A 23,993-nucleotide genomic window follows, 5' to 3' on the forward strand; every position below is an offset into this window, starting at 1 on the left:
GGCGGGTGCGAGCGCGAGCGGGAGCGGGGACGGAGCGCGGTCGGTTGGAGTCTGAGGCGGAAGGTCTAGCGAGTCATTGAGTGCGGGGCTCGTCGCTTCTCTTCCGTTGTTTCGCTGGGTGTACACTCTCTTTTCGGCTCGGCTCCCACCCATTTTAGTCCCCAGCGTGTTTAACGCTAAAGTCCGGCGCTGCCGATGAAACGAAGTGAGGAAAAGTTTTGGGCAAGGATCGCAGGAAAGCTCCGTAGGTAAGGAAGTAGCTGACACTCCAGTACTAGTATTAGTATTTGTGCTTTAATGGTGTACGTGCCACAGAGAGAGGCGAACCTGCACTGGAGTTTCCCTAAAACATACCTCTCTCCTTTCCAAATACCAGCCATACTGTCAAAACACGCCTTAACTTAATCTCCTTGCTAAAACTTGAATTAGCGTTTAGCCTACTGTGCATTTTGTAAATATAATATTTGCGTTTAGTGTTGCTATCATAAAGATTAATGTGGTCGATGATGTTTCCTTTTTGTATAGTGACTTGTTGGTAGAAGTATGTATGAGAATATAATTACTATAGGAACTCTGAAGATAGTTGCTGCCAGTTGAGTTAAAGATATATTTCCGGGTATTTCTTGACGATGAGTATTTAACATAACTAGAGTAAAAGTCTTCATGTTTGGTTTAGAAGGTGTACTCTAAAGCCTGAGCTAAGTTAAATCTGTTTGGCAAGTTGTTGGCTTTTATTTGGTGCTAATCTTTCCAGCTGAATTGTCGGTAAGCCTTACCTTATTGAAGGCTTGTGTTGTGTTTAAAATTAATGTGTTTCGTAATACAAAGTAAACTTGAGGGGAGGTATTTTGTGGTGTATGGTAGATGAGTTTTTCATTGGTTAAATTAACCTGTTTTAGTTGTTTTAAATGTATTTCACCTGACAGTTACAATGGGTGGTTTGTTTTTGCAATTCAATGTCTATAAATACAATTGTATTACCAAGGGAATGTAACAAGTGAGATGGTCTGCTACATAAACAAGATTTTGTGCACCTTGTATTTACCTTTATGCTTCGGTAGTTGAGTAGAGTGATTGACTACAGGAAATTGCATTATTTTGAAAATTTTCATGTTATGAATTTCTTCTGTCTTATTTTAAAAATGAATTGCATTGATCCTTTTAACAGATCAGTACGATGCAATTTTAACTTAAGACTTATTTACTTCCCATTACGCCAGTGGCATTTAAGACAGCAATAAAGGTCTTCAATCTCTGGTGGTGTTCAGGGCTTGCTTCATTATGCCAGTAGCTTCCTCTCAGTTTTCACTACTGTCAGTGTAATGGACTATTTTGATGATCAGACCCAAAAGAGACAAACAATTTGAGTGTCCAGGAACTGTAGTGCGAATCATATAAGTACAACAAAATGACTTAAGCCTAAATTATTAACAAAAAATAGAAAACACAAAATAATACGTAGTAATTTACAAAGATTTCGGGGATCATGGTTTGTAGTCTGCATTTGATTGTTGGGAGATTTGATTGTCGCTGTTGTCAGGGAACTTGATTGTTGTTGTTGTCAGGGAACTTGATTGTCGCTGTTGTCAGGAGAGCTCCGAATTCTGATTCGAAGGTTCATTCCATTTTACTGTCAAAGTATGTACAAAACAACTCTGATATTTGTCTTCTCCAGGTAGCCATGAAATACAGAAAGACCATGGGGGCTGATGAAAGAATAGACATTAACTCAACCCCCCCCCCTTACCCCCAGCATGTAAAAGAAAAGAAACAAAATTCTCAGACCCCAGAAATCCCCCACCCCCTTCCCATGCAGAAAAAGAACAGCAACGATAACATCAAGTACCCCACCCTCCCCTGCAGAAAAAAACAGCAACAATAACAATTCCCGCCCCCTTACACAGAAAAGAACAGCAACAGTAGCATCAAAACCTCCACCTGCCAATCAGCCATGAGAAAGAAAACACCAGAAAGCTAAAGCAAACCAATATAAAGTACAGTCCAATGATCACATAAATCTCAGAATATCCAAAACAACTTTTTGTCAGCATACAAGGACCATCGCTGACCCCCACTGCATTCATCTCGATATTTCAGTCTTCCTTACTGCTTCGAGATGGACTTGCTCATAACCTTGGTCTCTGGTCTTTTCCACGAGTATTCTCGGGCCTCTTCGATGCCCCCCTCCCCCACCAATCTCCATGAGATAGCTCTGCGGACACAAGAGTGCTGGATCCTTCTATGGAGTTCCAATCTGTATATCACCAGCTCCAACAGCTTCCGTAACACAAACAAGACAAAAAGAACAAGCAGAAGGTGTAGAAAAAGTGAAATAATTGGAGAGATCTGCTCTCTGGGGAGATGTTGCCCAAGGAATCATAGTTCGCTGGCACCATCTTGACCAGAAGTTTTGACTCGTGAAATCAACTGGGTCCTAGGCACTGATGATCATAGTTCTTCAGTCTAAGTGCAGTCCTAAGAACTGAGTGAAAGACCCCCTCAATCAGGGGTTCAATCCATAAGCACTGAGAGACATGCAGAGACAGGATAAACTCTTCAGTCTTTTGTTCTCATGTCACTGGTTCCTTGAGGCCAAGAGGGAGTATTAACAAGCATTTCTTAACAAACCTACAGTGTTTAACTTGTACAGATATTTTTCATGCTGCAAGCAGAAAATTCATGGGCCCACTGAGCAAGTGGCAATAATGCTATTTGAGGGTGGGGGCTAGACATCACCATGTCAACACAAGCAAGTTTCTCAGCAATTTTGTTAAATCATCACATTGTGAATCATCTTTCAATTGGGTGTCAACATGGTAAACTGTAATAGTAACATGTGCTGAACAGTTCCAAATGTCTTTCATATCTCTGTTCCCCATAAGGGACATCCCATAACAGTGTTGGACTGCTGGTTCCATCAGGGCAACTGGACAGCAAGTCCGTTAGCAACAGCCCAGGAATCGGTATAAATATGAGCTTCAGTTTATGTACGATGACAGTATGAACTGCTGAAAGCTCTGCATATTGACTCAGCCCATCACAGCCTTCCTTTTTCAGCACTTGTTGGATGAGAAGGTTAATGGTTGCAGCCTTCCAAACACGACGACCACTCATCCATATCCCAGAGCTGCTGGTGAAGCAGGAGACAAGATTAAAGTGAATTCTTCATACAACAGACGAGGCTTCGCCTGGAGTAACTTCAGGTGTGAGTGACATAGCCTGAGTCAAACCAGTTCATGTATTTTACAAATTCTGTCCAGTGCCTTTGCTTGTTCAGAATTATGCTACTTCCAGTTGACGACTGAACTCTGTTGTGCACGCCCTACCTCATGGGCGAGTGTGTCAGAGAATGCCAATCTCATAGTAGGAAAGTCAAGTCGGAAAGGGATGAGATAATCCCCTGCCTGTGTTTTAGTCTCTGTTAAAGCTCAGTAACAGGCAGGAAGCTGTTTCTTAAATGCAGTGTATCTGGTGGCAGCTTCAGGAAACTTTCGGGACCAGAAACCCAGAGGCATATTGCTTCCTCCATTCTTCTACCACAGACTCCAGATTGTCACATCATCTTTAACAGAAACTTGTAGTTCAAAGAAGAGGCCCACTCCATGATGAGATGTGTAATGCTGTGGTGATGGCTTTTGCAGCTTCAGAAGCTGATTGTTGCATGGGGCCCCATATAAAAATAAATTTCTTTCTGGTCACAGCATACAGGGCTCAAAAAAGCATAGTCAAATGGGATACAGTATGTGGTGCTGCCTGTTTCCCAAAAAGCCAACAAAGCATTGGGCTTCTTGTTTTGCCGTAGAGGGTGTTATGTCGGGATTTTATTTCTGACCTTATCTGGAATTATCCTATCGCCCTTCGTCCATTGTATTCCCAGAAAATGAACAATTGTAGCTGGACCCTGTACTTTACCGGGGTTAGTTTCCCATACCTTCACATATGATCAATCAAAGTATTAAGGGCTTCAGAAGCCACCTCTTCAGAGGGTTTCCTTAATAGCACATTATCTATATGGTGAGCTACTTTAATTCTGGGGGATAGGGCACATTCACATAAATCCCATGCCACCACACATATCCCTGTGGAAACCATGTAAAGGTGTACTGAAGGCTCTTCCAGGTAAATGCAAACTGATCTTAGGACAACTTAGCAATAGGATTGGAGAAGAGAGCATTAGCGTCATCAATAATAACATAATACAGGTCAGTCCCACTAGAAAGATCCTCATTCAGGGTCCCAATGTCTGGAACAGTTATGGCCAGCGAAGGAGCAAACTGATTTAGCTGGTGATAACCAGTGGCCATGCGCATGAACCATCAGGTTTCCAAACTGGCCAAACAGGGCTATTGTCATGGGATGAGGCAGGGCGAAGAACCCCCAGATTTAAAAGGGACTCTACTGTCTTTATCGATTTAATTATACCTTCTCAGGATGTGATATTGCTTGGCAAGCATATAAAGACAGGTTCCCATTTTGCCTTTCCAGCCAGAATAGATACCTTCCTAATACCAAAAGCAAATTTTCCAAAGCAATGGCGAGGTAATTTCTGATTTACCCTGTGTTTAAGGGATGGTATGTGGAGTTGCTGTTTAAGATCTGTTTTATTATCATTAGTGGCAATAATTTGTACACTAATTAATTTGAATTTTTGTTTCCTTAATATCCTTGTTAATACTTGATCATCTTTAATTGTGCATTTTGTGTGGTGACAATAAGCCTATTTTCTTTGTATCTGAAAGAATCTTGACTGTGTTCTTGTAATCCTTACTTTATTCTTTGAAGTAGTATGGCCTCAATTTAAGTCCAGATCTGTTTATTTTTTTTCTCTTTTGTATGACTTACTATTTAAGCTGGAGACTAAACAATGTTTGCTTGATATTTTTGGGTGGCCCATATCAGAATCAGGTTTATTATCACCGGCATGTGATGTGAAATTTGTTAACTTAGTAGCAGCAGTTGAATGCAATACATAATCTAGCAGAGAAAAAAGTATTAATAAATAAAATAACAATAAATAAGTAAATCAATTATGGTATATGTATATTGAATAGATTTTTAAAACATGCAAAAACAGAAATACTGTATTTTTTTAAAAAGTGAAATAGTGTCCAAAGGTTCAATGTCCATTTAGGAATTGGATGGCAGAGGGGAAGAAGCTGTTCCTGAATCGCTGAGTATGTGCCTTCAGGATTCTGTACCTGCTACCTGATGGTAACAGTGAGAAAAGGGCATGCCCTGAGTGCTGGAGGTCTTTAATAATGGACACTGCCTTTCTGAAACACCGCTCCCTGAAGATGTCCTGGGTACTTTGTAGGCTAGTATCCAAGATGGAGCTGACTAGATTTACAACCTTCTGCAGCTTCTTTCAGTCCTGTGCAGTAGTCCCTCCATACTAGACAGTAATGCGGCCTGTCAGAATGCTCTTGACAGTACAACAATAAAAGTTTTTAAGTGTATTTGTTGAGATGCCCAATAGACAATAGGTGCAGGAGTAGGCCATTCAGCCCTTCGAGCCAGCACCACCATTCACTGTGATCATGACTGATCATCCACAATCAGTACCCTTTTCCTGCCTTCTCCCCGTATCCCTTCACTCCGCTTTCTTTAAGAGCTCTATCTAACTCTTTTTTGAAAGAATCCAGAGAATTGTCCTCCACTGCCTTCTGAGGCAGTGCATTCCACAGAACCACAGCCCTCTGTGTGAAAAAGTTTTTCCTCAACTCCGTTCTAAATTGTCTACCCTTTATTCTTAAACTGGGGTCTCTGGTCCTGGACTACCCCAACATCGGGAACATGATTCCTGCCTCTAGCGTGTCCAATCCCTTAATAATCTTATATGTTTCCATCAGATCCCCTCTCATCCATCTAAATTCCAGTGTATACAACCCCAGTCACTCCAACCTTTCAACATTTGACAATCCCTCCATCCCGGGAATTAACCTCATGAACCTACGCTGCACTCCCTCAATAGCTAGAATGTCCTTCCTCAAATTTGGAGACCAAAACTGTACACGATATTCCAGGTGTGGTCTCACCAGGGCCCTGTACAACTGCAGAAGGACCTCTTTGCTGTTATACTCAGTTCCCCTTGTTATGCAGGCCAGCATGCCATTAGCTTTCTTCACTGCCAGCTGTACCTGCATGCTTACTTTCAGTGACTGATGAACAAGGACACCTAGATCTCGTTGTACTTCCCCTTTTCCTAACTTGACACCATTCAGATAGTAATCTTCCTTTCCTGTTCTTGACACCAAAGTGGATAACCTCACATTTATCCACATTAAAGTGCATCTGCCCACTCACCCAATCTGTCCAAGTCACCCTGCATTCTCATAACATCCTCCTCACATTTCACACTGCCACCCAGCTTTGTGTCATCTACAAATTTGCTAATTTTACTTTTAATCCCCGATCATTAATGTACCGTTTGTATATTGTAAATAGCTGCGGACCCAGCACCGAGTCTTGCGGTACCCCACTGCCTGCCATTCTGAAAAGCACCCATTAATCCCTACGCAAACAACAGGTTGAAAATTTGAACGCAAACAACAGGTTGAAAATTTGAACGCAAACAACCGGTTGAAAATTTGAACGCAAACAACAGGTTGAAAATTTAAACGCAACAATTAATCCCTACTCTTTGTTTCCTGTCTGCCAACCAATTTTCTATCCATGTCAGTACCCTACCCCCAGTATCATTTGCTCTAATTTTGCACACTAATCTCCTATGTAGGACCTTATCAAAGGCTTTCTGAAAGTCCAGGTACACTATATCAGCTGTCCCCAACCACCGGGCCGCAGAGCATGTGCTACTGGGCTGCGAGGAAACGATATGATTTGGCGATAGGAGTCAGCTGCACTTTTCCTCGATCCCTATCACGCCCACTGTTGAGCCATTACGCATGCGAGGTCATTACCCATGCGTCATCCATTTCACTGCGGGAAGAAGATCAACTCCTCGAGCTTGCAAATGACGGCAGGCTGAAAAGTATGTTTGACCTAACATCTCTGCCGGCATTATGGATCAAACTCAAGACTGAATATCCTGAGATAGCCACAAAAGCACTGAAATCGTTGCTTCCATTTCCAACGTATCTCTGCAATGAATGCAACGAAAACTAAATTGTGGAATAGACTGGACATAAGGAAACCCGTTCGAGTATTGCTGTCTCTCGTCACCCTTCGATAGGACTGTCTTGTTGCAGGAAAACAATCCCAGGGCTCCCACTGATTCAGCGATATTGGTGTGTGGCAATGATTTTATATGTTCATGTGGAGAAAATATGTGCTGTGTGTTTAACATCCAAAAGATACTTAAGATGTTATGATGCTATTGACTTATATAACTATATAACAATTACAGCACGGAAACAGGCCATCTCTGCCCTTCTAGTCCGTGCCGAACGCTATTCTCACCTAGTCCCACCGACCTGCACTCAGCCCGTAACTCTCCATTCCTTTCCTGTCCATATATCTATCCAATTTTTCTTTAAATGATAATATTGAACCTGCCTCTATCACTTCTACTGGAAGGTCGTTCAACATTTACTTCAAGCTCCCCTGTCCTCCCCTGATAATTGACTTATCACTATATTCATGCAAGGAAAATATGTGCTGTGTGTTTAATGTTAAATTCGTTAGATAAACCCTTTTAGAAACGAAATTGAGTGTATTAGCTAATTATCATCTATATTCCGGACGTGATTAACACCTTTCCCCCCCCCCCCCCCACCACCACCGGAACAGAATCGCCAAAAACGATTTGTAGAAAAAAAATCGGATACGCATGCGCACTGGTGCCTGCGCAAGGCTTCATGGTCTTTCTTGGGGTAAACCCAGCGTATTTGACTGCTACTCTTGTCCGTTGGCACCCCCCCTGCCCCCCCATCCTGGGTCGGCCGGTCCGGAAGAATATTGTCAATATGAAACCGGTCTGCAATGCAAAAACGGTTGGGGTCCCCTGCACTACATCCACTAGCTTTCCCATGTCCATTTTCATAGTTACGTTCTCAAAAAATTCCAGCAGATTGGTCGAGCATGATTTCCCCTTCGTAAATCCATGCTGACTCGGACCTATCCTGCCACTGCTATCCAAATATGCTGCTATTACATCTTTTATAATTAATTCTCTTCAAACTCCTAATAAAGTATAGCCACTGTCTTGCCTTCTTTATAACTACATGGATATGTTGGGACCAGGTTAGATCCTCAGAGATCTTGACACCCAGGAACTTGAAACTGTTCAATCTCTTCATCTGAGGATTGGTGTGTGTTCCATCATCTTACCCTTCCTGAAGTCCACAATCAGCTCTTTCGTCTTACTGACGTTGAGTACCAGGTTGTTGCTGCGGCACCACTCCACTAGTTGGCATATCTCAATCCTGTATGCCCTCTCATCACCACCTGAGATTCTACCAACAATGGTTGTACCGTCAGCGAATTTGTAGAAGGTACTTGAGCAATGCCTAGCCACGCAGTCATGTGTATACAGAGAGTAGGGCAGTGGGCTAAGCACACACCCCTGAGGTGCGCCAGTATTGATCATCAGCAAGGAGGATATGTTATCACCAATCTGCACAGATTGTGGTCTTCCAGTTAGGAAGTCGAGGATCCAATTGCAGAGGGAGGTACGGAGGCCCAGGTTCTGCAACTTCTTAATCAGGATTGTGGGAATGATGGTATTAAATGCTGAGCCATAGTCAATGAACAGCATCCTTTCGTAGGTGTTTGTGTTGCCCAGGTGATCTAAAGTCATGTGGAGAGCCATTGAGATTGCGTCTGCCATTGACCTATTGTGGCAATAGGCAAATTGCAATGTGTCCAGGTCCTTGCTGAGGCAGGAGTTCAGTCTAATCATGACCAGCCTCTCAAAGCATTTCATCACTGTCGATGTGAGTGCTACCAGGTGATAGTTATTAAGGCAGCCCACATTATTCTTCTTAGGCACTGGTATAATTTATGCCTTTTTGAAGCAAGTGGGAACTTCCACCTGTAGCAGTGAGAGGTTGAAAATGTGCTTGAGTACTCCCGCAAGTTGGTTGGCACAGGTTTTCAGAGCCTTACCAGGCACTCCATTGGGACCTTCCATCTTGCAAGGGTTCACTCTCTTTAAAGACAGCCTGACATCGGCCTCTGAGACGCAGATCACAGGGTCATCAGATGCAGCAGGGATCTTCACAGCTGTAGTTGTGTTCTCCCTTTCAAAGCATGCATAGAAGGCATTGAGTTCATCTGGTAGTGAAGCATCACTGCCATTCATGCTATTAGGTTTTGCTTTGTAGGAAGTAACGTCTTGCAGACCCTGCCACAGTTGCGTGCATCCGATGTTGCCTCCAACCTCGTTTGAAATTGTCTCTTCATCCTTGAAATATCCCTCCGCAAATCATACCTGGTTTTCTGGTATAGTGCTGGGTCACCAGACTTGAATGCCACAGATCTAGCCTTCAGCAGGTGACATACCTCCTGGTTCATCCACGACTTTTGGTTTGAGAATGTACAGCAAGTCTTTGTGGGCACAAACTCATCCACACAGGTTTTAATGAAGTCAGTATACTCATCCAGATTCAAAGATGAATCCCTGAGTACAGTCCAGTCCACCGATTCAAAGCAGTCCTGTAGGCGCTCCTGTGATTCCCTTATCCATATCTTGGTCCTAACTGCTGGTGCTCCAGTCTTCAGTCTCTATCTATACTCAGAGTAGAAGTACAGCCAGGTGATCAGACTTCCTGAAGTGAGGGTGTGGAATAGCACGGTGGTGTAGCAATGGTGTTGTTTCCTCTGGTATTGCAAGTAATCTGTTGATGATAGTTGCTTAGTGATTTTTTTTTCAGACTGGCTTGGTTAAAATATCCCAAAGCGATGGTGAAGGTGTTAGAGTGCGTTGTTTCGTGCATGTTAATCCCATTGCTCAGATCATCTAAAGCCTGCTTGACATTGGCCTGAGGTGGAATATAAACTGCTTCCAAAATGACCTCGGAGATAGTTAGATAGTTACTGTGCTCAGTGATTCAATTCATGCTTAAAAGTTCAAAGTAAATTTATTATCGAAGTACCTACATGTCACCTGAGATTAATTTTCTTGCAGGCATTCACAATAGAACAAAGAAATGCAATATATTTATGAAAAAAAATACCCTCAAATACTGACAAGTAGCCAAGGTGCAAAAGGAGATAAAATGTGCAACTGTAATAGAACCATAGAAACTACAGCACAGAAACAGGCCTTTTGGCCCTTCTTGGCTGTGCCAAACCATTTTCTGCCGAGTCCCACTGACCTGCACACGGACCATATCCCTCCATACACCTCCCATCCATGTATCTGTCCAATTTATTCTTAAATGTTAAAAAAGAACCCGCATTTACCACCTCGTCTGGCAGCTCATTCCATGCTCCCACCACCCTCTGTGTGAAGAAGCCCCCCCTAATGTTCCCTTTAAACTTCCCCCCCCCCTCACCCTTAACCCATGTCCTCTGGTTTTTTTTTCCCCTTGCCTCAGTGGAAAAAGCCTGCTTGCATTCACTCTATCTATACCCATCATAATTTTATATACCTCTATCAAATCTCCCCTCATTCTTCTACGCTCCAGGGAATAAAGTCCTAACCTATTCAACCTTTCTCTGTAACTGAGTTTCTCAAGTCCCGGCAACATCCTTGTAAACCTTCTCTGCACTCTTTCAACCTTATTTATGTCCTTCCTGTAATTTGGTGACCAAAACTGAACACAATACTCCAGATTCGGCCTCAACAATGCCTTATACAACCTCATCATAACATTCCAGCTCTTATACTCAATACTTCGATTAATAAAGGCCAATGTACCAAAAGCTCTCTTTACGACCCTATCTACCTGTGACGACACTTTTAGGGAATTTTGTATCTGTATTCCCAGATCCCTCTGTTCCACTGCACTCCTCAGTGCCTTACCATTAACCTTGTATGTTCTACGTTAGTTTGTCCTTCCAACGTGCAATACCTCACACTTGTCAGTATTAAACTCCATCTGCCATTTTTCAGCCCATTTTTCCATCTGGTCAAAGTCCCTCTGCAGGCTCTGAAAACCTTCCTCACTGTCTACTACACCTCCAATCTTTGTATCATCAGCAAACTTGCTGATCCAATTTACCACATTATCATCCAGATCATTGATCTAGATGACAAATAACAATGGACCCAGCACTGATCCCTGTGGCACACCACTAGTCACAGGCCTCCAGTCAGAGAAGCAATTCTCTACCACCACTCTCTGGCTTCTTCCATCGAGCCAATGTCTAATCCAATTTACCACCTCTCCATGTATACCTAACGACTGAATTTTCCTAACTAACCTCCCATGCGGGACCTTGTCAAAGGCCTTACTGAAGTCCATGTAGACAATATCCACTGCCTTCCCTTCATCCACTTTACTGGTAACCTCCTCGAAAAACTCCAACAGATTGGTCAAACATGACCTACCACGCACAAAGCCATGTTGACTCTCCCTAATAAGCCCCTGTCTGTCCAAATGCTTGTAGATTCTGTCTCTTAGTACTCCCTCCAATAACTTACCTACTACTGATGTTAAACTCACCGGCCTATAATTTCCTGGATTACTTTTCGATCCTTTTTTAAACAACGGAACAACATGAGCTACTCTCCAATCCTCCGGCACTTCACCCGTAGACAGCGACATTTTAAATATTTCTGCCAGGGCCCCCGCAATTTCAACACTAGTCTGATTCAAGGTCCGAGGGAACACCCTGCTTCCTTAGTAAATACAGACGCAAAAAACCTATTTAAGATCTCCCCCATTTCCTTTGGTTCCGCACAAAGCCGACCACTCTGATCTTCAAGAGGACCAATTTTATCCCTTACAATCCTTTTGCTCTTAATATACTTGTAAAAGCTCTTTGGATTATCCTTCACTTTGACTGCCAAGGCAACCTCATGTCTTTTAGCCCTCCTGATTTCTTTCTTAAGTATTTTCTTGCACTTCTTATACTCCTCAAGCACCTGATTTACCCCCTGTTCCCCCCCCCCTGTTTCCTATACATTTCATACAACTCCCTCTTCTTCTTTATCAGAGTTGCAATATCCCTTGAGAACCAAAGTTCTTTATTCCTATTCAATTTGCCTTTAATCCTGACAGGAACATACAAACTCTGCACTCTCAAGATTTCCCCTTTGAAGGCTTCCCACCTACCAATCACATCTTTGCCAGAGAACAACCTGTCCCAATCCACGCTTTTTAAATAATAGTGAGATCATGAGTTGTAGAATCATTGAAATTGAGTCTATAGATTGCGTTCAGTGATCAGTTCAGTATTGTGGGGAGTGAAGTTATCTGCGGATCGATGGTTTGAGATGTGTCTATTTGAGATGCGAAAGGAGTATTAGAGCGTGGATCAGTACTTGGAGCTATGATGTTGTGGCCATTACAGGGACTTGGATGGCTCAGGGGCAGGAATGGTTACTTCCTGTGCCAAGCTTTAGTTGTTTCAGAAAGGACAGGGAGGGAAGCAAAAGAGGTGGGGAGATAGTGTCACGGCTGCAGAAAAGGAGGAAGACCTGGAGGGATTGTCTACAGAGTCTTTGTTGAGTGGAAGTTAGGAACAGGAAGGGGTCAACAACCCTAATGGGTGCTTTTTATAGACCACCCATTAGTAATAGGGACATCGAGGAGCAGATAGGGAGACAGATTCTGGAAAGGTGTAATAATAACAAGGTTGTCGTGGTGGGAGATTTTAATTTCCCAAATATCAATTGGCATGTCCCTGGAGTGAGGGGTTTAGATGGGGTGGATTTTGTTATATGGGTTCAAGAAGGTTTCTTCACACAATATGTAGATAAGCCTACAAGAAGAGAGGTTGTACTTGATCTGGTATTGGGAAATGAACCTGGTCAGGTGTCAGATCTCTCAGTGGGAGAGCATTTTGCAGATAGTGATTACAGTTCTATCTCCTAGTGATGACAATTCTATCTCCTTTACCATAGCAATGGAGAGGGATAGGAACAGACAAGTTAGGAAAGTATTTAATTGGAGTAAGGAGAAATATGAGGCTATCAGGCAGGAACTTGGAAGCATGAATTGGGAACAGATGTTCTCAGGGAAATGTACAGAAGAAACGTGGCAAATGTTCAGGGGGTATTTGCGTGGAGTTCTGCATAGGTACGTTCCAATGAGACAGAGAAAGGATGGTAGGGTACAGGAACCGTGGTGTATAAAGGCTGTTGTGAGTCTAGTCAAGAAGAAAAAAAGAGCTTACAAAAGGTTCAAAAAACTAGGTAATGATAGAGATCTAGAAGATTATAAGGCTAGCAGGACAGAGCTTAAGTAAGAAATTTTGGAGAGCTAGAAGGGGCCTTGAGAAGGCCTTGGCAGACAGGATTAAGGAAAACCCCAAGGCATTCTACAAGTATGTGAAGAGGTACTTCCAATCAAGTGTGACAGTGGAAAAGTGTGTATGGAACCGGAGGGGAGGAGATAGCAGAGGAACTTAATGAGTACTTTGCCTCAGTATTCACTGCGGAAAAGGATCTTGGCGATTGTAGGGATGACTTACAGTGGGAGGCGAGGGAGGAGATTGCTGAGCCTCTGGCAATGATCTTTGCATCATCAATGGATGAGAGAAGTTCTGGAGGATTGGGGGGGGGGGGTTGCTGATGTTGTTTCTTTATTTAAGAAAGGGAGTAAAGATGGCCCAGGAAATTATAGACCAGTGAGTCTTACTTTAGTGGTTGGTAAATTGATGGAGAAGATCCTGAGAGGCAGGATGTATGAACATTTGGAGAGGCATAATATGATTAGGAATAGTCAGCATGGCTTTGTGAAAGGCAGATCATGCCTTATGTGCCTGATTGAATTTTTTGAGGATGTGACTAAACACATTGATGAAGGTAGAACAGTAGATGTAGTGTATATGGATTTCAGCAAGGCATTTGACAAGGTACCCCATGCAAGGCTTATTGAGAAAGTAAGGAGGCATGGGATCCAAGGGAACATTGCTTTGTGGATCCAGAACTGGCTTGCTCACAGAAGGTAAAGTGTGGTTGCAGACAGGTCATATTCTGCATGCAGGTTGGTCACCAGTGGTGTGCCTCAGGGATCTGTTCTGGGACCCCTACTCTTTGTGATTTTTATAAATGACCTGGATGAGGAAGTGGAGGGATGGGTTAGTAAATTTGCTGATGACACAAAGGTTGGGGGTGTCGTGGATAGTGTGGAGGGCTGTCAGAGGTTACAGCGGTACATCGATAGGATGCAAAACTGGGCTGAGAAGTGGCAGATGGAGTACAACCCAAAAAAGTGTGAGGTTGTTCATTTTCGTAGGTCAAATTTGATGGCAGAATATAGTATTAATGGTAAGACTCTTGACAGTGTGGAGGATCAGAGGGATCTTGGGGTTTGAGCCCATAGGACACTCAAAGCTGTTGCGCAGGTTGACTCTGTGGTTAAGAAAGCATACATCAATTCATCAATTGTGGGATTGAGTTTAGGAGACGAGAGGTGATGTTGCAGCTATATCAGACCCTGGTCAGACCCCACTTGGAGTACTGTGCTCAATTCTGGTTGCCTCACTATAGGAAGGATGTGGAAACCATAGAAAGGGTGCAGAGGAGATTTACAGGGATGTTGCCTGAATTGGGGAGCATGCCTTATGAGAATAGGTTGAGTGAACTTTGCCTTTTTTCCTTGGAGCGACAGAGGATGAGAGGTGAACTGATAGAGGTGTATAAGATGATGAGAGTCATTGATCATGTGGATAGTCAGAGGCTTTTCCCCAAGGCTGGAATGGCTGGTATGAAAGTGCACAGTTTTAAGGTGCTTGGAAGTAGGTACAGAGGAGATATCAGGGGTAAGTTTTTTCCACAGAGAGTGGTGAGTGTGTGGAATAGGCTGCTGGTGATAGTGGTGGAGGTGGATACAATAGGGTCTTTTAAGAGACTCCTGGACAGGTACATGGAAATCAGTAAAATAGAGGGCTATGGGTAACCCTAGATAATTTCTAAGGTCTTGACCTGTTCAGCACAGCTTTGTGGGCCGAAGGGCCTGTATTGTGCTGTAGGTTTTTTATGTTTGTATGTTTCTATGTTCAGCAGCCTGATGGTTGAAGAATAATAGGTGTCCCTAAAGCTGGTGGTATGGGACATGAGGCTTCTATACTTCCTTCCTGATGGCAGCAGTGAAACCAAGAGCATGGTGTGGATAGTGGAGGTCCTTGATGATGGATGCTGCTTTCTTGTGGTGGTGCTTCTTGCCAATGTCCTTACTGGTGGGGAGGGTGTTTCCTGTGATGGATTGGGCTGTATCCACCACTTTTTGTTGGCTTTTCCAGTTTTGGACATTGGTGTTTCCATAAAAGGCTGTAATATGAGTCAGGATACCCTTCATTCTGCATCTATAGAGGGGTTTGTCAAAGTTTTAGATGACATGTCATCTACAAAAGTTTACATGTAAAGTAATAAGTACAAGCAAAGATAAAAATACAAGTTTCCCCCACCATCCGAAGGTAGAGCATTCCTATGAAACGGTTCGTAAGCTGAAATGTCGTAAAGCGAAGAAGCAATTACCATTTATTTATATGGGAAAATTTTGTGAGCGTTTGCAGACCCAAAAATAACCTGCAAAATCATACCAAATAACACATAAAATCTAAAATAACAGTAACATATAGTAAAAGCAGGAATGATTTGATAAATACACAGCCTATATAAAGTAGAAATACTTTTCCACAATCATTGCCAGCACTGTTCTCTGTAGCGTAAATCTCACGCAAGCGCTGTTGGCAAAAACACTCTCTCCAGTAACCTTTAAGCTATGAAGCTGCCATATCATACCAAATAACATGTAAAAATACACAGCTGACATAAAGTAGAAATAATGTATGTACAGTGTGGTATCACTTACTGGAATTGGGAAGACAGCGCAGAGTACACTGATGATGGTGTGTTAGACTGAGTCGTCGCAGGTTGGGTGGTGCAGTGGCCCCCACCCTCCAGGCTGCCGACCGATACATTGCCGCAAAGCACGCAGGGGTCCAGCAGTAGCCGGAAGGTACACAGCACATCTTTAAGAAGAAAGCCGAAATAAATATGCTAATTAATTAGGTGCTGCCCGACACATAAATGTCGGCCCAGATGAGAGACGATGCAATCGGCACTGATCTGGGCCGACATTTATGTGTCGGGCAGCATCTAATTAATTAGCATGTTTATTTCAGCTTTTTTCTTTAAGATGTGCTGGGTGCCTCCTGGCTACCACTGCATTCTCTGCGAATCGGTATCTGTCTGTGGCCCGGGGGTTGGGGTGGTGGGACACTGGGGTGTCATCTCATCGTCGTCTGTTTCCATTAGAGCAGCCGGCTCACCTTCTCCTATGACTGCCCGCCTCGATATCGAAGGTCGAAGTTCGACGTCTGCTGTGGCTGATGTGGAAGGCTTGCTTGACTGCTGAGCCTCGCGCGTTTTTCTATCATACAGTTCTTTGCAAGAATTCAAACCATCCTGCAAATATCCCCTAAACTGATGTACCCTTTCAAAATTAAAGTCGTACTTTATCATTGCAGCGAAAATCTCACGCAGTTGCTTCACGTTCATTTTGCTACTGCATTCGGTTTCGATTGTTATCCTTTCCTCTTCCAATTGCATCAACTCTTCATCTATCAGTTCTTGGTCATGGGATGCCAAAACCTCTTCAAAATCATCTTCATCAGCTTCCACAAGCCAAACTCATGTTGTCCTTACTTCGTTCACCACGATCAAAACACTTAATTATATCTAGTTTTACGCTAAGTATAACACCCTTACGAGCTCTTTCAGGCTTTTCCGACACCTTAGAACTCATCTTGCAAACGGCTGCTCACAAGCATGTGTTTAAGCAATGCCGTTCCGAATCCGGGGGAGAGCGGCTGCTCGGGGCGTGCGCTGCCTTTCATCGCGCGCTGATTTTTTTTGTAACAGTGAAAACACCTTCTGTTAGCAAAAACAGGGTACTAATGTAGGTCTTTCGTAACAGTGAGGTTTCGTAAAGCGAACGTTCGAAAAGCAGGGGACACCTGTATTCAGGAAACCAGAGGATAGAATATTGGTGGAAGGAGTCTTGTGGGCAAAATAGGAAGGGTAGAAGTTCCCCTCGGAGACGATGTGTGCTCCCAATTGTTTCCCCATCTCTGAAATGAGTTCACTTTTAACCAACAAGATGCTATTGCAGCCCATGTGAATTTAAAAACAATTTGTTGAATGACTTTATAATGGTGTATTTTCGTAGTAAATGTCTGTATAATATGGGAGGACTAATTCAGTTACAATAAATATGTTTCTTTGTCAAGTCTTGCTATTTGTTGAAAATTTCGTATTACATGTGGAAGTCTCTGACCTCCAGCTGAAACTACACCTCAAATCTCCTGCTCCTCTGACTGTTAATGCACTTCCACCTCTCGTTCTTAGTAGCTGTGTCTTTGCCCACAGGTGTCCCATACTGAGTCCATGTTTTACAGTTCCCTGTGTTGGCCCTTTGTTTTTTTCAATTCCTAATACAAAGCCTCTGTCTCTCCAGTTCAGTGAAGACCTTGGTCATCTTTGTTTGATATTAAACTCTTTTCTCCTTGCACCCTGTGGTCTTCATTTTTAGCCAGTGCCTTTTCAATAACATGTAAGTTGTCAGTCTTAGGTTTTTTTAAAGAATTTCCTTAACATTGAAATTGTCAATATTATCAGTCTTGAGCAACATTTCTATTGCAGTTTGCCCAAATTATTAAATACCCATATATGCCTTCTGGCGATTATATTAAAGAAAAATAACTGTGAATTTTGTTTTAGTTTTATTGTTCAATATGGTAATTTTTGAACAGTACATATTTAAATATTTTGTCATTTGAATATTAACTTGCGTGGATCAGTTAATTAATTTTGCACCAGGTGAGCCAGTTTTGAAAATTACATGACCAACTGTTGATAGTTTGTCTATCTTAAGACTAAGTAGAACATTGTGGGCTGAAGGGCCTGTACTGTGCTGTACTATTCTATGTTCCATGTTCTAAAATGAGTCTTTAGATTTTACGCTATAAACAAAAGGCTGTAGTCTGATTGGAGCAGAGGATGGAAGCATTAAATGTAGTCAGAGGATGATAGCTTGGAAAGGATCAGTGACTATTTGAAAGTTTTCTTTTATTAGTCCCTACTCTCCATCAACTGTTACACATGTTCCTAGATTTCAGCAACCCCTAACACTATTAAATATTTTCCTTTCTAATGTATTGGAACTACCTCTTCAATCCCTGTCCTGAATCCTTTTTCAGAGCATAAATACATAATATGTTTTCCCTGTGCTCTGAGACTTCTCCAGTCTTTGGGTTCTTCATTTTGAAGTTCCACAGTCCTCCAAGAGCTTTGTTATTATTGCAGTTCAAATCCATATTATAGGCATCTCAATAAAGAGTTGACTGAGTGCTGACTGATAAGTATCCTTGGTCTAAACATTTTTTTCAGGTGGCAGTGCTGTGTAGATTTAAAAACAAAACTTTATTGATTCATTTGCAAATATACCTTCATTAACTTTAGATTCCATCTGTGTTCATTGGAAAAGGCTGAGTTGTAAGAATGCCATTATCTAGATAAGTTGAAATAGGTGGTAATACTATTATTCCATTAAGTAGTATTATTGTGGTGTATAATTACAGATCACTATCCCAAAGGTGAGGTGAAGACTGCTGCCAATTCAGGTCAGTACATGCTGTTCACTCCGAGCCTCGCAAAAATTTAATGTTGTTGAATTGGGTAAATGTGACAACTGCAGCCTTCATTCGGTGTCGTTAAGCAGATAATTCTGTGTACATCTTGTGTTCTGTAGACCAGGCTGTCAGACTAATATCTCTTGAATTCCAGAGAACTTGTGTCTTATGAAGGCAGCTAATATATAGCTAAGTAACTGAGGGCAATCGTGAAGTTTAGGGTTTCTTTTTATGGTGGTTAAATGAATACACAAGATCCTGCAGATGCTGGAAGTCGAAAAGCAACACACACAAAATGTTGGAGGAACTCAGGTCAGGCAGCATCTAAGAAAATGAATAAGTAATTGACATTTTAGGCCTAGACCATTTATCAAGACTTAAAAAGAAGAGGGCAGATGCCAGAATAAGAAGGTGGGAGGAGGGGAAGGAGAACAAGCTAAATACAAGATGGCACTGGCAAACCATGGCAATGTTCTGTAGGCTATGTACAAAACTTCAAAATATACTTTTGAATTATTCTGACTTCAATCTGCAGCATGAAATTTCCCTTTAAGCAGCAAACGATGAACTACAAATTTCACAATCTTCTGAAGGACAGCAGAAACTTTAAGCGGACAAAGATTCATCACCTTGGCCAGAAGCAAGGCCGGATGGTGGAGAGGGCACCAAGACAGGCTGAAATGCACAGGCATAGGCCCCCTCTACCCATTAACTTAACAAATTTGCAGTCACTGGAGAAGGCAAGGATGCTGTATCACAAAGAATAAGGAATTGTTGTGTTCTGTGCTTCACCGAGACATTGCTTACTGAGAGTACACCAGATTCGGCAATCAGACCCACAGGCTTCTTGATACGTAGGATGTATCAAACTGCTGATTCAGAAAAGGCAGGAAGTGGAGGTGTGTGTTTCATAGTGAACTCTCTATGGTGCTCCAATGTGGCAGTTTTGTCGTACTCATGCTCCCCCCATGTTGAGCACCTTATGATTAAATGCTGGCTGTTCTATTTACCAAGAGGGTTCCCCTCCATGATCCTGACTGCAGTTTACATACCACCAATGGCCAACTATAATCAAGCACTTGAGATACTGAATGATACCGTCAGCAAACAAGAAATAGTCAACTCCCAACACATTTTATATCATAGTTGTGGATGTCAGTCAAGCTTGTTTTCAGAAATCCCTGCCCAATTACCATCAACATTTACCCTGTAGCACCAGATGTCCCAACACACTAGACAACTATACTAAGAAGGAATGCCTATTGTTCCATGCCCAGAGCATATTTCTGGAAAACTGATTACTTGGTTGTCCTTCTACCTGCATACAGGCACAGGCTAAAGAGCAGGAGGCCAAGGAGCAGCTATGGGATTGCTTCAGGTTGGTGGACTGCCCCGTGTTCAAGGAATCATTTGTAGATCTGAATGAATTTACCACTATGTCAAGGACTTGATTAAAAACAGTGGAAGATAAGTGTGTCTACACAAAATCATTCAGAGTCTTCACTCCAATTTCACTCACTCTCTGCGATGGTCACTCCTCCCTCTATGGCACTGAGGCTATGAAGACTGCCCCAGCTACTATTCTCCGTGCCTGTAATGATGAACTGATAAGCGAGGCTTTGGGCCTACGAGGTTTGGACCTGAGGACTCAATTTTGGTTTGATATGCTGTTGTTATTTGCTTCAATTGATGATGCCAGTGATGTTGTGGGGATGGAACTGGACTCTCTGACGGTGGTGTCTGAAAAGAGGATGCTGTCTAAGTTGCATGCCATCTTGGTCAATGTCTCCCATCCACTACATAATGTACTGGGTGGGCACAGGAGTACATTCAGCCAGAGACTCATTCCACCGAGATGCAACACAGAGCGTCATAGGAAGTCATTCCTGCCTGTGGCCATCAAACTTTACAACTCCTCCCTTTGAGGGTCAGACACCCTAAGCCAGTAGGCTGGTCCTGGACTTATTTCATAATTTACTGGCATAATTTAGATATTACTATTTAACTATTTATGGTTCTATTACTATTTATTATTTATGGAGCAACTGTAATGAAAACCAATCTCCCCCAGGATTAATAAAGTGTGACTATGACTAATTGTTTGCATGATTTGTATTCATTTTTTCTTTCTCTCACACATTGTGTGTTTTTTATTTTTTTTTATTTAATTTGGTTTTTTTTCGGTTTCTTGCTTTGTTGGCTACCTGTGAGCAAACAAATATTAAGGTTGCATAATTCTTTGATAATAAATGAATTTTGGATCTTGAACCAGGAGCTCTGGGTGAACCATCAGTCTCAGGGCTCACATCATCAGGTTCAGGAACAGTTATTACCTCTCAACCATTAGGCTCCTGAACCAAAGGGAACAACTTTACTCGACTTCACTTGCCTCCTCATGTATTGTTCCCACAATCTATGCACTCACTTTCAAGTACTCCTCATCTCATGCTATCAATATTTATTCCTCATTTATTTCTTATTATAAAAGACAGTTTGCTGTCTTTTGCACTCTGGATGTCTGCCCTGTTGGTACAATCTTTCATTGATTCTATTCTGATTATTAGATTTATTGAGTTTGCCTAAAAGAAAACGAATCTCTGAGTTGTATATGGTGACCAAGTTCACAGTAAATTTTATTATCGAAGTACATATACAGTATGTCACCACATACAACACTGGGATTCATTTTCTTGTGGCATACTCAGCAATCTTTAGAATAGTAACTAAACAGGATCACTGAAAGATCAACCAGAGTGCAGAAGACAGCAAACTGTGCCACTCTAGTACATAATAAGAACATAGAAACCATAGAAACTACAGCACAGAAACAGGCCTTTTGGCCCTTCTTGGCTGTGCCAAACCATTTTCTGCCTAGTCCCACTGACCTGCACACGGACCATATCCCTCCATACACCTCCCATCCATGTATCTGTCCAATTTATTCTTAAATGTTACAAAAGAACCCACATTTACCACCTCATCTGGCAGCTCATTCCATACTCCCACCACTCTCTGTGTGAAGAAGCCCCCCCCCCCCAATGTTCCCTTTAAACTTTTCCCCCCTCACCCTTAACCTATGTCCTCTGGTTTTTTTCTCCCCTTGCCTCAGTGGAAAAAGCCTGCTTGCATTCACTCTATCTATACCCGTCATAATTTTATATACCTCTATCAAATCTCCCCTCATTCTTCTACGCTCCAGGGAATAAAGTCCTAACCTATTCAACCTTTCTCTGTAACTGAGTTTCTCAAGTCCCGGCAACATCCTTGTAAACCTTCTCTGCACTCTTTCAACCTTATTTATGTCCTTCCTGTAATTTGGTGACCAAAACTGAACACAATACTCCAGATTCGGCCTCACCAATGCCTTATACAACCTCATCATAACATTCCAGCTCTTATACTCAATACTTCGATTAATAAAGGCCAATGTACCAAAAGCTCTCTTTACGACCCTATCTACCTGTGACGACACTTTTAGGGAATTTTGTATCTGTATTCCCAGATCCCTCTGTTCCACTGTACTCCTCAGTGCCTTACCATTAACCCTGTATGTTCTACGTTGGTTTGTCCTTCCAACGTGCAATACCTCACACTTATCAGTATTAAACTCCATCTGCCATTTTTCAGCCCATTTTTCCAGCTGGTCCAAGTCCCTCTGCAGGCTCTGAAAGCCTTCCTCACTGTCTACTACACCTCCAATCTTTGTATCATCAGCAAACTTGCTGATCCAATTTACCACGTTATCATCCAGATCATTGATATAGATGACAAATAACAATGGACCCAGCACTGATCCCTGTGGCACACCACTAGTCACAGGCCTCCAGTCAGAGAAGCAATTCTCTACCACCACTCTCTGGCTTCTTCCATCGAGCCAATGTCTAATCCAATTTACCACCTCTCCATGTATACCTAGCGACTGAATTTTCCTAACTAACCTCCCATGCGGGACCTTGTCAAAGGCCTTACTGAAGTCCATGTAGACAATATCCACTGCCTTCCCTTCATCTACTTTCCTGGTAACCTCCTCGAAAAACTCCAACAGATTGATCAAACATGACCTACCACGCACAAAGCCATGTTGACTCTCCCTAATAAGCCACTGTCTATCCAAATGCTTGTAGATTCTGTCTCTTAGTACTCCCTCCAATAACTTACCTACTACTGACGTTAAACTCACTGGCCTATAATTTCCCGGATTACTTTTCGATCCTTTTTTAAACAACGGAACAACATGAGTCACTCTCCAATCCTCCGGCACTTCACCCGTAGACAGCGACATTTTAAATATTTCTGCCAGGGCCCCCGCAATTTCAACACTAGTCTCCTTCAAGGTCCGAGGGAACACTCTGTCAGGTCCCGGGGATTTATCCACTTTAATTTTCCTCAAGACAGCAAGCACCTCCTCCTTTTCAATCCGTACAGTTTCCATGGTCTCACTACGTGATTCCCTCAATTCCATAGATTTCATGCCAGCTTCCTTAGTAAATACAGATGCAAAAAACCTATTTAAGATCTCCCCCATTTCCTTTGGTTCCGCACAAAGCCGACCACTCTGATCTTCAAGAGGACCAATTTTATCCCTTACAATCCTTTTGCTCTTAATATACTTGTAAAAGCTTTGAATTATCCTTCACTTTGACTGCCAAGGCAACCTCATGTCTTTTAGCCCTTCTGATTTCTTTCTTAAGTATTTTCTTGCACTTCTTATACTCCTCAAGCACCTGATTTACCCCCTGTTTCCTATACATTTCATACAACTCCCTCTTCTTCTTTATCAGAGTTGCAATATCCCTTGAGAACCAAGGTTCCTTATTCCTATTCAATTTGCCTTTAATCCTGACAGGAACATACAAACTCTGCACTCTCAAAATTTCCCCTTTGAAGGCTTCCCACCTACCGATCACATCTTTGCCAGAGAACAACCTGTCCCAATCCATGCTTTTGAGATAATGAACATGAAATAATGAGATGGAGTCCTTAAAGTGTGATCATTGGTTGTAGGAACAGTTCAATGATGGGGCAAGTGAGTGCAGTTATCCCTTTTTATTCAAGAGCCTGATGGTTGAGGGGTAGGAACTGTTCTTAAACCTGATGGTGCAAGTCCTGGGACTCTTGCACCTTCTACCTAATGGCAACAGCGAAGGGAGCATGACCTGGATGGTCGGGATCTCTGATGATTGATACTGCTTTCCTATGATAGCGATTCATGTTGATGTGCTCAATGTTTGGGAGGGCTTTATCCATGATGTACTGGGCTGAATCCATTACCTTTTGTAGGATTTTCC

The 23,993-nt window shown here is 42.4% G+C and overlaps 1 protein-coding gene across 2 annotated transcripts in view; it reads left to right on the plus strand.

Moving 5' to 3' along the window:
• Positions 1-18: 18 nt before the first annotated feature.
• Positions 19-23,993, plus strand: part of LOC134336878 (E3 ubiquitin-protein ligase rififylin-like) — a 53,144-nt gene continuing 29,169 nt past the window's right edge. Inside the window, exons 1-2 of one of the 2 annotated variants that reach the window (XM_063031479.1) lie at positions 21-248; positions 18,655-18,696. The gene's annotated coding sequence lies outside the window, so the exon portion shown is untranslated. Of the gene's footprint in view, positions 249-18,654; positions 18,697-23,993 lie in introns of both variants that reach the window. The other variant, XM_063031480.1, reaches the window with a different exon arrangement.

The sequence above is a fragment of the Mobula hypostoma genome, chromosome 23 (assembly GCF_963921235.1).
Source record: "Mobula hypostoma chromosome 23, sMobHyp1.1, whole genome shotgun sequence".
NCBI classification, from domain to species: domain Eukaryota; kingdom Metazoa; phylum Chordata; class Chondrichthyes; order Myliobatiformes; family Myliobatidae; genus Mobula; species Mobula hypostoma.